At 27.8% G+C, this 16,254-nt stretch overlaps 1 protein-coding gene across 2 annotated transcripts in view; it reads right to left on the reverse strand.

Annotated features, from left to right (window-relative positions):
• LOC107456079 (somatostatin receptor type 2-like) overlaps positions 1-16,254 on the reverse strand; it is a 148,889-nt gene that overhangs the window by 30,333 nt on the left and 102,302 nt on the right. The window lies entirely within an intron of this gene.

Consider the following 16,254-nt stretch of genomic DNA (forward strand, 5'->3'; position numbering starts at 1 on the left):
ATATTTTTTGAACTTTTGGAAGTAAAAAAAATTAGGAATTATTTTTTTAATTTTGCTGAAATATATTTAATCGAAAACGTGACGAAAGTTTTTCCATTCCTTTGACGACATCTATTCTATCAACAGAACTTTTGCTCGGAATACCAACCAGGAAACAGTTTCGTCAAAAATAAAGAACAGTTATTTTGTGATATTTGAGTGTCACTTTCTTGCAGTGAGTAAAACATTTTATAATATCTCAACGTAAAAGTGGTGGTAACAAAATACCTAGGAGAGTTCTTCGTGTAGTGAAACACCAGAAATGTTCTTTAGCACTACCTTACACTTTCCCTTTGCACTAAATGTTTCTGAACACTAACTAGGCTTTGATACAAACCCCTACGACATAATTGTGGCACTTAAGACTTAATTGATTTAAAGTGAATCAATTTTGCACACGCACTCACGAACTTCGTTTATCCAAAGAATATTCCGTGCAAAAAATAAATTTTGGTAGGTATTTATTGTTTTTAATTATTATATTGTTATATTTTATTATTATTCAGGTGCCGGGATTGCCTGGTCGGTAGGACGCAGGGCCCATGTCCGAGAGTTCGTGGGTTCGAACCCCGTCGGCCGAAGACTCCCCGTGTAGTTGGTGACTGATGCACGTAAAAATTCTGTCGAGTCGCAAAGTCCTCCTTGTTCCCATAACAAATCAAAACCTCTGGGGGTACTGGATTGAGATCGATCGTTCTCTGATTCAGGTCAAAAATACGATCTGTGGATGAATGAATGGATGTAGGAGTGGGTCCGCCTTATAAACAGGTGTGACGTGCGTTGTGGCTAAATCGAATTCTTGGCCATAGATGGCACCACTGAAAAACAAGAATCCCACACTCTGCCTTAAATTTGCTCAGTTTCACCAAGCAGGCTTACCCGTGTGGCAAGTGGCATTAAAAGCAACCATTATTATTCAGTCGAACAAATTTTTAATTATACGGTATACAATTTATACCTGCATAAAGTTTGCATGAAGTATGTAATTTTAGATGGCAAACTACAGGATTGGAGCGATATCGGTTGAATTGTTATTGAGAATTCAAATTTTAACTATACGACTTTGATAAAATTAAATTTCCCAGAAACTACTTAACTGATTTTAACCAAATTTCGTATTTTTGTATTGCAAATTGCATACTTTAAAATGAGTTAATAAATTGTATAGCTTAATATTCAAAATATTTTCGACTGTTATTTAATAAAAGAATAAAAAAATAATAAACGTTTTCTAAAATTTATTTTTCGTACGGAATTATCTTTGGAAAAACGAATTCATTTAAAAAGTTCTCAAAATATTGCAAAATACGCAAAGTAAGAAACATTGTCTAAAATTTATTTTTTGCACGGAATTATCCTTGGAAAAACGAATTCATTTAAAAAGTTCTCAAAATATGGCAAAATACGCAAATTAATAAACATTGTCTAAAATGTATTTTTTGCACGGACTTATCTTTGGAAAAACGAATTCATTTAAAAAGTTCTCAAAATATGGCAAAATACGCAAATTAATAAACATTGTCTAAAATTTATTTTTACACGGAATTATCCTTGGAAAAACGAATTTATTTAAAAAGTTCTCAAAATATGGCAAAATCCACAAATTAATAAACATTGTCTAAAATGTATTTTTTGCACGGACTTATCTTTGGAAAAACGAATTCATTTAAAAAGTTCTCAAAATATGGCAAAATAAGCAAATTTAATTTGTTATTAAGGGTCCAAACTTTGCATCGATCTCCTGGCCAAAGTATGGGAACCATGTCTCCGAGATTGCAGCCAACCCAATACTTTGGTTTAGAAATCCAAATCAATCGAAAAAATATATTCTTCTTCAAGGAAAGTGAGTTTTTGTGTTTGACTTTATAACTTAAAAACTAACCCTACTTGAGATTAACCCTTCAAACCATTAAGAATAAGTCCTGAAACGGGAAGATTCCATCATAACATCAAAAGTTATTTAGGGTGATTCGTTTCTTTCCCTTGCATTTAAATATCTTTTTAACTGTTATTAAATAAAATAATAAACATTTACTAACAGTTACTTGCGTATATTTGTGCGAAAAAATGTTTCGATTCCCTTATAAAGTTCTTGAGATATGGCGAAATACGCAAAATTTAAGATTAGCATTAAAGTGTACATACTTTGGACTGCTCCCTAGACCAAACTATTGGGACCATACTTCCCAGATTGCGATCCTACAATGTGTGAGTCAGAAAATCTGAATCCGTTGATAAAAGGTATGTTTATTTAAAGAAAGAACGTTTCTGTGTCTGATTTCCAGACTTATAATATCGTTCGCTCAAACTCAATCCTAGCACGATCCGATCATTAAATCAAAAGTTATACTGGTTGGTCCTTTTTTTGCTTACTGTGCATGGACTTCATCATGCTGAAATGATTTTAATTTCTTAAAAATACATCAAGCTTTATAGCATATAGTCCCCTCTTTTTGCCTCTTTTTGCACACCTTAATGCTTGTGCACATTTCTTAATATTGTAAGATGTGTGTGAAAGTCAGAATACCGAATTAATTTTAGGTGTTAGTGTACTTATGAACCCAGAATCAGCTGTTCTTATTTTAAATGTTCCCGAAATGGAATTGAAAAATCAAATGAATTGAAGTGAATTGAAAGATTGAGTCTTAAAACGTGAAGATCCAATCATTAGATCAAAAGTTATTCAGAGTGGTTTGCTCACTGCACTTGGAGTTCATACTGAAATCATTTTAATTTCTTTGTTTAATCTTAAGTTAAATACCTTTACTTTGAACTACCTTCTTAGTAAATACTTCATATTTTTTAGTAGTTAAATATATTTTTAAAAGGTAAAAAAAAAATAATTTTATAGAACTTTCAAGTTCTAAAATCATTAAATGTTATATTATGTTTTATCTAATAACGCATTAAAATTTTCCATAATTAGATTTTTTTGATAAAATAGTGATGCAACGTTTTTGTGTTTAAATTGTTAATTACTCCCAAGGGAAATTAAAACTAAAGCTTTTAAGATTAAACTTATAATAGTAATGAATAACTTATAATCGTAAGAAACTTAAAAACATCCGCAAAAAAAATTTTTCCTTTCAATATTTACGGCCAAACAAGTTTTAAAAACTTAAATATTGAGAACATTAATTAATTTTTAGAGTTCATTTTCAAAAAGGAGCAATATTGCATTTAAGAAATAGAGTATCATTATTCTTTTTATTATTCACAAAGCACATGCAAACATATATCCCATTAAAAAGTTCCATCGAGAAAAACATAAAGGAAAACAAAACAAACCTTTTCCGATAGCTTAAGGATATTAGTTTATAACCTAAGCAAATAAATCTTTTATTATTTGTTCAAAGAGCTACGTATTTTGTTCCTATTTTCCTTAAGAAAAAAAAATTGAAGTATCAAAGATTTATGGTAATTCCCTCCATTCGGTTTAGTATTCCGCTTGTAGACGGTTTCCAACGGAACGTGCATAAAATAGTGATAAATTAATCCAAGTAAAAACTCTTTTTTTGAATTCCATCTCGATAAAGCATTCAAAAATGCATCAAAAACTATTTTAAGGCTCTTTTATGCAAATCATATCGTAGAAAATGCATATGTTTCCTTTTAATAAAGAATGCATCAAAAAATGGGTATATTTCTATAAGGAATCAGCTGAAAGCAAGATTTCAGATTTTTGGAAAGATCATTTTTTGAAGAGAACATCAATAGTTAAATCAATGCAATTTTTTTCTTATTCACTGGAGAGAAAATTTTTAAAAAAAAACAGTGCGAAGTATTGAAAATAGAATACAGTCTTGGGGATTCTCAACAGAAATTTCGGAGCAAAATATTCATTGTCTAGTAAGATACGATATTTTGCAGTCATCATCTTTATTCGGCCATTTTTATTCCTTTTGCAAGTTTCATAATGCTGCTGATTTTTTTATAAACGACTGGGTTGCACTCCCTGCTCGCTAACGCTCGTCAACCCCCGAAAATTACTATGCAATCTTATATGGTTTGCTTCGCAAACCAAGCTCGACCATTTAATTTCTGTGTAAAATGAACTAGTTTTGAAAATAGTTCACAGTTTTAGCATCTACTTCATGTTACGTTTATACCACGTGTTTCATAGAAAAAAAATCGATACGCGAAAGAAGATAATGCTTTCTTTTTTTATTTTTTTATAAAACGATAGCTAATGAACAATCGCTGCGAAAAACTCAAAATATTCAAATAAAGGTATGATTCTACCGGCCAAGCTCGCTACTAACTTAGGTACATTGCAAATGCACAAAATTCTAAGAATTCAAAACAATCATTCAAATCCATATAAAATATTTTTCTTTTTTTTAAAAATACGTCTTTTTAGTAAATAATAAATCATTAAAATAAATTTGAATTGAAATAAATGACATGTAATTCGTTAAACCTATTAGAAATGTGCTATAGTGTAATTCGTATTATAAATCAAAAACCGTCAAATAAATTCGTAATATATAAATTCGTAAAAAAAAAGCGCTTTCGACAAAATACTAAAATAGAGATCTATCGACAAAGACTACTCACCTCTGCCTAGCTTAATAGAATGAGATTGCCGAAGCTGATGCTCTCTGGTTATTTCAGTTTCCGTTTTTAAAAGCGCTATATGTTGAGCCACCTCAGTTAGATTTGGCATGTGACATTTTTAGCGGCAATCATTAGTCGATTCGCCATGTAAGAGAAATAGTAACGTAAACAAAACAAACGTTGCCACCGGCGGAAAAGAAATACAGCCAAAATTTGGGAGCCACGTAAGAGAATTATATATATTAGATAATTTTATTAATAAAAATATTTTGCAATTTAAAATCTATTCTTTGTAAAAAGATTAAACAACTCTGGGGGACGAATTTTTTGTCGCAAATTCGGGTGTGTGGATTTCAAATCTGAAATTAGAACTACTCCTGCGGCAACAGACTTTTTAGAGGACATTTTTAGTCTATTTTTGACAAAATGTACAAGTTTAAAATCAATATATATAACAGGGGGTTCGATGTAAATTTTACATCAAATTTCTAGGTAAGTTAGGACGCATCATAAGGACTGGAACAGCATAGGAATCTATCCCCAAAAATGCCGTCATACACGGATAGGGGCGCTTCTTTATTCTGTCCTGTTCAGAAGCACACGAATAATTAGTTTGTCGTCTATTGAATTTACCCATTTTCAAACCAGGGCTAAGGAAAATACAAGGGCTAGTTCACTCCGCTCTTAGAGCTGAAGCAACGATTTCCCTCCTCATGACGACACTGTGTCCACAGATCTCGGAGATCGCAAGCAAAGATATGATAACTTTGCATCTTTCTCTTTGTAAAAATAAGTTAGACTTTTTCTGGTTATTAGCCTTCAAACTTTACGTAATTAATACATTATTTCCGTTCATAAACATAGTTCAAAAAAAACTTTCTTGGTTATTATATTAAAAAAATTCCATTTTAAACTTATAAAAATGTTTTGCTAGTTGGTGAAAATGACACGATAAATACTTTATTTTAAAAAGTTCAGTTTTAACTTTAACTATTAAGAAAAATGAAGGCATATATCGACAATTTTTTTATCTACATATTCTTTTATAAAGATAAGTTAAGTTAAATTTAGAATCCCTGATTTTAAAATATGTCGTTAATAGCAATTTGTTCATACTTAATCATTAGGAAACATCAACCTTAAAAGCTAATTATTGAAACAAAATAATAATTTAGGTTCATAATGACATTAGAAATTTTACAATTGTTTATAGACATTTAAATTTACGATGATATAATTTATAGATATTTAAATTGAAGAGAATATAATTTTTAAAAAAAATCATAAATATTTCGAATAACTACATAAAAAAATATGTTCTGAAATTAGGAGAATTTCAACTAAATACTATATATTTTATTTATACTTTTTACCTACATTTTAATTTTCTTTGACTTTATCTATTTTTTAATTCTTTTCACCTGCTTTTCTTTATGAAGTAACGAGGCAGTTTCTATTTAGATAATGAATTTTTATAAAAGTTCTTTACGACAGAATAAACGTATTGCTGTTTTATATTAACTGTGTTATTTCGGAATCCATTCTTTACATAGTTGTTCATTTACTTTAGGGAACACGCGAAAAATTATACTTTTCCTTTCGTTTTTATATCAGAATTTTTGCAAGTTGCAAATCGCGCAAACTGGCATTTCGATAATAGTTTTAAATTCTTGTAAATTCACTGCAAAAACTGAGGAAAGTCATTATAGAAAATAACAAATGTCTTAGAATATCTCGCAAAAAGAAATGATCCAATATTAGTTAGAGCTAGTAAGGCCAAACGCTCCGTTCTTGAAGTAAAAGTGCGAGCTTTGCGCCAAAGTGACGTCACTAGAGTGACGTCGGAGGATCGGCGCGGCGAAAGATACTTCAAAGGAGTGAACCAGCCCTTCTATTCTCTTTAGCCCTGCTAGGATATAGACAATTTTTAAGCTAATTTCTGTCCAAAAAGCAAAATTGTATGTATACTAAACGTACCCTTGATACTAAACGTAAGAAGTATTCGTGGTTTTCTTCGTCATGTAACGTTTCATTGAAAAGTACTACTCGAAGACTAGTTTATCCCAATGTTTGTTCAAGGAACAACCCTTGTCTTCTGCATTGGATACAAAATTACAAGGCCATCGTTTTCAAAGTTAATAGCCATAAACTCAGAACTGGAGCTGCTGATCAAAGCCAGTTGTAACATAAGATACACAAAAATTCCCTAAATTAGATCGTAAAAAATTCCCTAAATTAGATTTTCCCTAATTTCAACAACAAAAGGGAATATTATTATCGCTAGCAGATTTCATTTTCAAAGTTTAGTGAAATTTTGAGCGGAACTGGAAGTCAAAATTCTATATTCCTTATATATATATATATGAATATATATATATATATATATATATATATATATATATATATATATATATATATATATATATATATATATATATATATATATATATATATATATATATATATATATATATATATATATCTGTAGAATTTCTCCTACGAGTCATTCTATATTAACTGATAAACTTTAAACATATGTTTCTTATCAAGTATAAGACGTGAAGTCAGTCTCTCACAAAAAGCCATAAAAAGTCAAGATGAACCAGATAAGGCCAGATAAAAGATTATTTTATGAAATTAATGGGCAATAATTCGTAGATAAAGTAAGCATTGAGATAGTCCCAAAAAGTTCCCACCGTCAGAGTGGCGAGATACTTTTAGCGAATCAAAACCTCTAAAATTTATCAATTGAATGACGTTTCATTGAGATAAGAACCTCTCCCCTTCAGAATCTCACTTTAAAAGCTCAAGACAGCCAAAAATCTGTCTCTTTTTTCATATTTGCCATGGCTAGATGAATCTAGGCCAAATTCAAACAATCCCGGAAAAGTGGGAAACCTGATGTAAATATCCCAAGCATAATGTTTGCAATACTCCATCTAACGAAATAAAATGCATTTTTATCAGAAGCCGCCTAAGTCTCTTCAATTATCTAGCTTTTAAAGGCATAACATATATATATATATATATATATATATATATATATATATATATATATATATATATATATATATATATATATATATATATATATATATATATATATATATAATTTAATATAGTTACTGAATATAATATGTAGAGTACGAGATTATATGGTACTAGTTCAACTTAATTATTTAAAATTGTTACTATGATTTTCCATGAAAATTGCACTCAGCTACAATTCTTCAATCTCATGAATAATTCAAGAAATCATTCATGAATAATTCATGAAATGAACTTAATTTTAAAGCTTAGAAACATTAGCAAAGGTACTTTTTGGAAATCTGAAAAGATAACCACTTAAAAGCATCCTTCCGACGATGCAGAAAAATTTCCAAACATTGCATTAATAAGTTATTTCAAACATTTCCCCTTTGCTTATAAAAATACAATTTCGTTTTAAGAAAAATTGTAGGTCATTTAGTCGGAAAATAGATCTTTCGCTAAACACTGAAGTATAATTATACAAATTAGGCAGTTTGAAAATAATTATTTTTTCATCGCGAAATCATCTTAATATTTTCCAATGAAATAACCTTTGTAAAAATGCATTCTTATTCAATTAATATTTCAATTATATATTTTCAGAATACCTTATTGGAGAAAAAAATATTTTGAAGAAGAATGCGTGAAAAAGATACTGTGCAGAAAGGGAAAAACTGGATAGAAAACAAATGAAAAAATTCCCTATATGAAATAATTCCCTATATATATATATATATATATATATATATATATATATATATATATATATATATATATATATATATATATATATATATATATATATATATATATATATATATATATATATATATATATATATATATATATATATATATATATATATATATATATATATATATATATATATATATATATATATATATATATATATATATATATATATATATATATCCCCTTTTGTAAGAATTATCTTTTGCAATACAGAAAGTGAGCTGAAATACCTGAAATTTAAAAACATGATGATATTTGACTTTTATATTCTTTTAAACAGCATTATTTAACGAACTTTTATTGCATTTGAGAAGATATGTGACATAAAATATTTATTTGTAATAAACGACTAATTTTTACCTGAAATTTCTTTTCGCAAGAATTAATAAAATTTTCAATTCCTTATTAAGATCATTTAATGCTTTAATTTTTTCCTCGATAACCAAAAAATATTTTGGTAAAATTACTATACAGTATGGCAATGACGTAAAAATTTTTTTTAAAAATTCTGGTTAAAAAATATATCTTTTAAAAAAATAATTCTGGTAATAACAAAAAAATACATGATATTTATAAACTATTCATTTGGTAAATTTTTCGTTGAGATGGAAACAATTTACCTAATTCTTAACAACAGTTTATCTGAATTATGTGTTTCAAAATTGTAATTCTTATAACCAAGTATTTTACTGTGAAAGAGTCTAGCTGTTTTGAATGGCAGCCACATCCTGTACTGCAGGGCCCTCCGCGGGTCGTCGTCTACCGAGCCATATTGGGGAGCAAGAGCGCTCCTGAGGAAATTACTTTTAACTTTCTTTGTTTTGTTCCTGTGTTTTTGCTTTTTAACATGTCTATTTACCTCTGCCATTTGAAATAAATAAATAAATAACCAAGCATTTTGCGAAAAAATACAAAAAAGGAAAGTAAATTTAACTGAATGAATTATTTTTATTCTCGGCTATTAGAAATACTCATAAAATTACGAAATTTTGCCATACATACTAAAATTTATCACAGAATATAACGTCTATATTTCATGATTAAATTAACCAAAATTATTTCCAAAGCATTTTGGTAGAAATTACCTAGTCTTTTGGTCCTCCCATGGGTGAGATACAAGGTAAATTTAACCATATTCGGGCAGTTTTCACCATAATTTTCTTCTCAGTGTATATCGTTACAAAAAATTATCCTGAAAGAAATATAAATAAGATATCCTTAAGTAACTTCTAAGCTTAATTTTTCTTCGCAAAAAGTTAAAGCAACCTTAAAAATTTTTTGACGTGTTTCAAAATCCTAAGAAATTACCAGAGCCAAAAGACTCACAAAATTCATCGCAAACAAATATTCTTGCAATAGTATTTGTTAAAATAAATGCTAAATGCAACAAGAATCATAATCAAAATAATTATGATATCAGTAGTTAATAAAGTAAAACAAACATAATAGAAAACACACTTTCTTAAGAATTAAAAGAAAAAATTTGAACAAACAAATGTTTAATCAGCTTTGAATTTACCAAAATATTACACTGTCAACTGTAGAAACATATGCATAAATTTAAAGATATCGTTTTTCATGCTTTTTTTAAACCAGTTTCTATATTTTTTTCTTTTTTGGAGGATCTAACATCACTTAATTGAAGCCTAACAAAACTATGCGACTGCTCTTGAATGAAAGAAAACATGGAATCCACATTCATTGCTCAGTTATTCACCCCATTAAGGGGATGGATTTATGGCCCAAATGTATGCACGCAATCAAACCAAATCGATGATCCTTTCCCTACAACAAAGCAGGGTATGAAATCGAATAAAACGCAGAAAGACAAAGAATGCATTCAGCCGGGGAGGCAAAGAATTCCAAATGATTGCTTCGGTTGAGCAACAGATATGTGAAGCAAGACACACGTGAAATCGATGACGAACGCCCAGACAAAATTCTCTGACAAGTTAAGGGCGATTTTGATCAAATACATAGAAGAGGATTAAATTACTACACTGCAACGATATCTGAAGGAAGACTTGCACTTAAACTGAAGGAGAAAGTTGAATAGAGACCCTGTAGCTATTTCGGAAAAGGAGCAATCTTTTTTGATAGCTGGGTCTAGCGGATACAAATTCCATATAGTATAATTTCATAGTGCTATAAATATAGGCAGTGTCGTAAACTGTAGTCGCGTAATATCCTAATGGATATTCAGACAGCCGTGCTTGGTTTATTATTGCTCACTTGGGCACAATAAAATGAAGAAGAGTGTATGTATCAGTATAGAGTATCAGTATACCAATACTGATTCTCGGATGTAACTTTAAAGACTAGTGTACTTAAATAATATAGAGAAAGAACTAGATAAAAGTGTTCGTACTTATCATAGAATTATTAGAATTAGAAATTATGAGTTTTAGAGTAACTTTAAAAAATGGAGTATATAAATAATATGGAAAAAACAAGGCAAAAGGTTTTCGTATTTATCATAGAATTAATAGAATTAGAAACAATGAGTTTAAGAGTAACTTTAAGGACAGGAGTATTTAAATAATATAGAAAGAATTAGATAAAAGTAGTCGTTTTTATCACAGAATTAATAGAATTAGAAACAATGCATTTTAGATTATTTTTAAAGACAGGAGTATTTAAATAATTTAGAAAGAACTAGATAATAGTATTCGTATTTATCACAGAATTAATGGAATTCGAAACAAGGACTTTTAAAGTAACTTTAAAGACTGGAATATTTAAATATAGAAAGAGAACTAGATAAAAGTATTATTATTCATCATAGAGTTATCAAATTAGAAACTATGCGGAGTAACTTTAAAGATTGGAGTATTTAAATAACATGGAAAAAACAAAGTAAAAAGTATTCGTATTAATCATAGAAAAAATAGAATTAGAACAATGAGTCTAGAAGTAATTTCAAAGACAGGTTTATTTAAAATATATAGAAAGAAATAGATAATAGTATTCGTATTTATCACAGAACTAATAGAATTCGAAACAATGAATTTTAAAGTAACTTTAAAGACGGGAATATTTAAATAGTATAGAAAGAGAACTAGATAAAAGTATTCTTATTTATCATAGAGTTATCAAATTAGAAACTATGCGGAGTAATTTTAAAGATTGGAATATTTAAATAATGTAGAAAAAGCAAAGTAAAAAGTATTCGTCTTACTCATAGAATTAATAAAATTAAAACAATGAGTTTAGAAGTAATTTCAAAGACAGGTTTATTTAAATTATGTAAAAAGAACTAGATAAATGTATTCGTATTTATCACAGAATTATTAAATTATGAACTATGAGTTTTAGAGTAACTTTAAAGAAAGGAGTACTTAAATAATATAGAAAAAACTAGGAGTATTCGTATTTATCATGGAATTAGGAACAATGAGTTTAAGAGTAGTTTTAAAGACAGAGGTATTTAAAGAATATAGAGAAAAAACTAGATAAAAGTATTTATGTTTATCATAGAGTAATTAAATTAGAAACTAAAGAGTCTTAGAGTAACTCGAAAGACTGGAGTATTAGAGTAAAAGAAAACTGGGGGAAAAATAGTATTTTTCATAAAATTTAAATTACATTAGAAAAAAATATGTTTCTGACTTTCAGTAAAATTGGAAAAATTCATTGTTTATTAATTATTGTTATAAGTTAAAAATTTATTTTAACTTAAACTATATAATTAGCAATGACTTTCTCTTCGAAAAATAACTTATTTCAATAACTTTATTTTAATTCTCGGGATAAAGATTGTCTAGATTTGTTTTATTTTAATTTTTAAAATTAAATAATTCAATTTTATACTTCATATATGCTGATTGGATTAAATATATTACTGGTAATGTATTCATAAAATATTATTAAAGAAAATATATATATAGTCTTATAATAACATAAATAATAAAACACGAATATATAATTTCATAATCTGATAATGTGTCACAAAACAATACAAATTTATAATTTGAGACTAATTCAGTTTTTTATTCATTTCCTCAAAATAATCATGTAGATTGCATCGTGCGTAAACTCATAAAAACACATTTTAATATAATATCGAATGCATTTCAGTATAATAATCGCTAACAAATATAATCAAAAATAATTTCAGGTTGAAATTGATATATAATTTAGCAAAATTGGAAAAAGTTACAGACTAATAATTAATGATTGTGCAGAATCAAGGCATCGCTTAAAATATACCAAAATGAATATCTGTTATAAATTTTTCATTTCTGTCATCATCTTTAAAAAATAATTAAAGAAAGTATTGCATACTTTTTCTTCAAATAAAAAAAGCATGAGAAATCGAGAAAGGTGTTTTGAATGAAAATTAGTTTATTCCAGCTCAAATACCTCGGCTTTAATATTCAAACATATTAAAATTTAGAACAAAAAAGCTAGATTTTAACAATAGCATTTACAGTTGATTAATCTCGTTTCTCTGCTTTCATATTTTAATTTTATTGAAAAAAGAGAAATAGCAATATTAAATTCTGCTTTGTTCGAAAAAAAAAAACGAATTTATTTCGAAAACTGAATATTATTCTTGCTGGAAAAATAAACCTGAATTCTAAATGTTTAGCGATAAATTAACAATTTGCATGAGTATTTGTAGGAATTATTGGCTTATTAACAACTGCGTGATAATATGGTCTGAAATTTACAATAAGTGAAACTTATTTTTTAAAGTAATCAAATTTGAAGAAAAAAAATATTAATGTTTTTTATTTTATTTTGTTTCCCTTTTTGATATGTTTACATTAAAAAAATACTATTACTATTTGGTGAGCGCATTATCATTACTAATTTATTATTTACTTAAAATAATTTTTTTCTCTTAAACAAAATTTTGCATTGCAAGTTTTCCGTTGTTTCCAAAATCAAACTATGCTTCCTAATGGCAATGTAATATTAATTTGTTATTATATCAATATTCCTTTATATTTTTTTAAATTTTTTTATCACATTCTTTGATTATTTTTTAGATGCTCTCTTATTTTAATTAATTTAACTTTCTTTAAAATAAACGATATAAATATAATTGTAGTTTCAATAGTTGCAAGATTTTAAAATTTTCATACACAGCATCGTTGACACAGCAAGAGGGTGAGATCTCTCGATCTCATCCTGTTGCTGTGTTAGATCATTCAGTTGAGAGAATTTCTCCTGTATAGAAGGTGATAACTTTTTAAATACAGTTTGTCTCGTTGCACAGCATAACGTCTGGAACTAATAAAAGAAACTACTTTAATTTAAATTTTTAAAAAAGGCAGGTACAAAACTGCTACATAATGATCTCAAAAATCAATCGAGACTCTCTATTTTAAGCAATCTTAACATAAAACTCTCTTTTTTAATCTCTAAAACACAAAACTCTCTTTTTTAAGAACACTAAAAAAGTTTTCATCTTCAGCTAATCAGAAAACGAATAGTGACATTCCGGTTAAAATTTTTTATACAGAATCAATTTATTTCTGCTCAGACGCCTCACATTTGGAGTCTAAAAGGGAAAAATAAAAGCGAACCGCAACTACACTTCAGACAGCAATGACGCTCGTCTGCTTACGCTTAATTGATTCCCCAGTACTCATCTCTAAATGTCGTTCTTCATTGTAGAAGATATGTCGATCTCACCCTCCTGCTACGTTTGTTTATCCAATCAGGTGAATTTCTCCTGGATAAGAGGAGATAATTTTTTTTGATTACAGTTTTCATGTTACACAACATAACGTCTAATAACTAATTAGAAAACTACTTTAATTCGAACCTTAAAAGTATACAAATGCAAAACTGATATATAACGATTTCAAAAATAAAACGGAACTCAAAAAACAGTGAAAAAAATTTCTTTTTCAGTCAATCTTAAAATGATTAGACAACCAAAAATTTAAAAAAAAAAATCCTCAAAAAAGATAATTTTTTTTTCTTCTGAAAAGAATAAGTTTGATTTTGAAATGATCCTAAAATAAATATTGAAAGCGAGACTATTTAATTACAGTTTATCTCCAAGCATCTGGAAACTAATAGAACAAACCGCTTTAATTTAGAATTTAAAGAAGCACTCTTACAAAACTTCTACATAACGATCTCGAAAATCAATCAGAACACGAAAAAGTTTTCCTTTTCTGCTAATCAGAAAACGAATAGCGAAAATCAGGGTAAAAATTTTCATCCAGAATCAATTTATTTCTGCTCAGACGCCTCACATTTGGCGTCTAAAAGTGAAAAATAAAAGCGAACCGCAACTACACTTCAGACAGCAATGACACTCGTTTGCTTACGCTTAATTGATTCCCCAGTACTCATCTCTAAATGTCCTTCTTCATCGCAAAAGATCTGTCGATCTCACCCTCTTGCAGTGTTAGATCATTCAGCTGGGAGAATTTCTCCTGAATAGAAGGTGATAATTAAAATAAAATGCGAAGAGTTTTCTTGAATGGGTCTCCCGCCAATTTAATCTTCAGAACCTGAGATTTAATCTTCAATCTTCCAATTTAGAATTGAATTGAGGCAATTAATTCTTCAGACTAATTTCTGACTATTTTTCACTAAGAATGTTGAATTTCCCTGAAGCATTAGTTGATGTCAAAATAAATCCTGAGATTTTTCTCTAATGATCTAAGAGAAACTGTTATGAAAGTTTTCTTGGAAGAGGAATTATTTTTCTATAAGTATTTGTCATAGAATGAATTATAATTAGGTGAGAGTTCAGGTAGAAAATTATTTATAATAAACTAAATGGGGACATTTTGAAATAATAATAGATTTTACGAGATATAAATAAAATTTAAAGTAAATAAAAATACAGTGGTTAAAAAAACGAACTACTATGAATTAATTTCTCTAAAATATTCCAAACCTTTCAATAATTTGAGTAAGTTAAAAGAAAAAAGCTTATGTCAATAGATTTTTATGATAAAATTAAAATAAATATTGCAGATACAGAGCATTTAATAAATTTAGAAATATTATTTTTTAAGAATACAAATAAATGAATTATTATAATTTTTAATAAAGCCATTTTACTGATAATGTCGAATAAATTGCTCAAATCAAACGTCATAATTTTTTATAATTTTTGCAGTCAGTTTTTCACTGATGATTCTCATATTGGTGAACAAAGCAAATACTTCAAATTTTCGTTGTTAGGGGGAAAATAGCACCAAAAAAATCCCGGAAAAAGCATCGAGAAAAAGAACATTCCGAAATAAGCATCGGACAAAGCACCAGAAGAAAAAGACATCAAAAAATCATCTCTTAGGTTATACCTTTACATAAATTAGGTAATTTGGATTAAATTTTGTTTAAGTATAGAATTTGTCTGTTATCTTTTCCTTACTTTTTTAAATAATTTTAATTAATGCTTACTTGAGCACAAAATGATTTATAAGAAACTAATGATTTAACATGTTTTAATAATAATAATTTAATATAATAATTGCCCTTTGAATTATATTTCCTTTGTTGTATTTATAAAATGCGTATTTCCTAAATGCTATTTTTGCTTCTCAGCTCTGCAAAGTATAGTTTATGAAATAAAAATCAAATTCGAACTTAATAATAAATAAAAAAATTCTAAAAAAAATATTTAAAATAAAACAGTTTTTTTTTATTTAGCTGGAATTAAGTTCACTTGTTAACTCTAAATTACTAACTTAATAGACGTTAACATAAATTAAAACAAAAAAAAATAAAGATTATTTATTTTAGACTAAATTTTAATTTTAAAATCAGTTTTGTTTTTAATATACTTGCTCTTCTTAAAAACAACAATAGGTTGAATAATCAATTATGCACTTACACTCTTGTTCACACTTATTTAAAAAATATGGAATTACACACATATTGAATTTAAGATCATGTCGC

The sequence above is a fragment of the Parasteatoda tepidariorum genome, chromosome 6 (genome assembly GCF_982258835.1).
Source record: "Parasteatoda tepidariorum strain Cologne lab strain chromosome 6, Ptep-v5.0, whole genome shotgun sequence".
In the NCBI taxonomy this organism is placed as follows: Eukaryota; Metazoa; Arthropoda; class Arachnida; order Araneae; family Theridiidae; genus Parasteatoda; species Parasteatoda tepidariorum.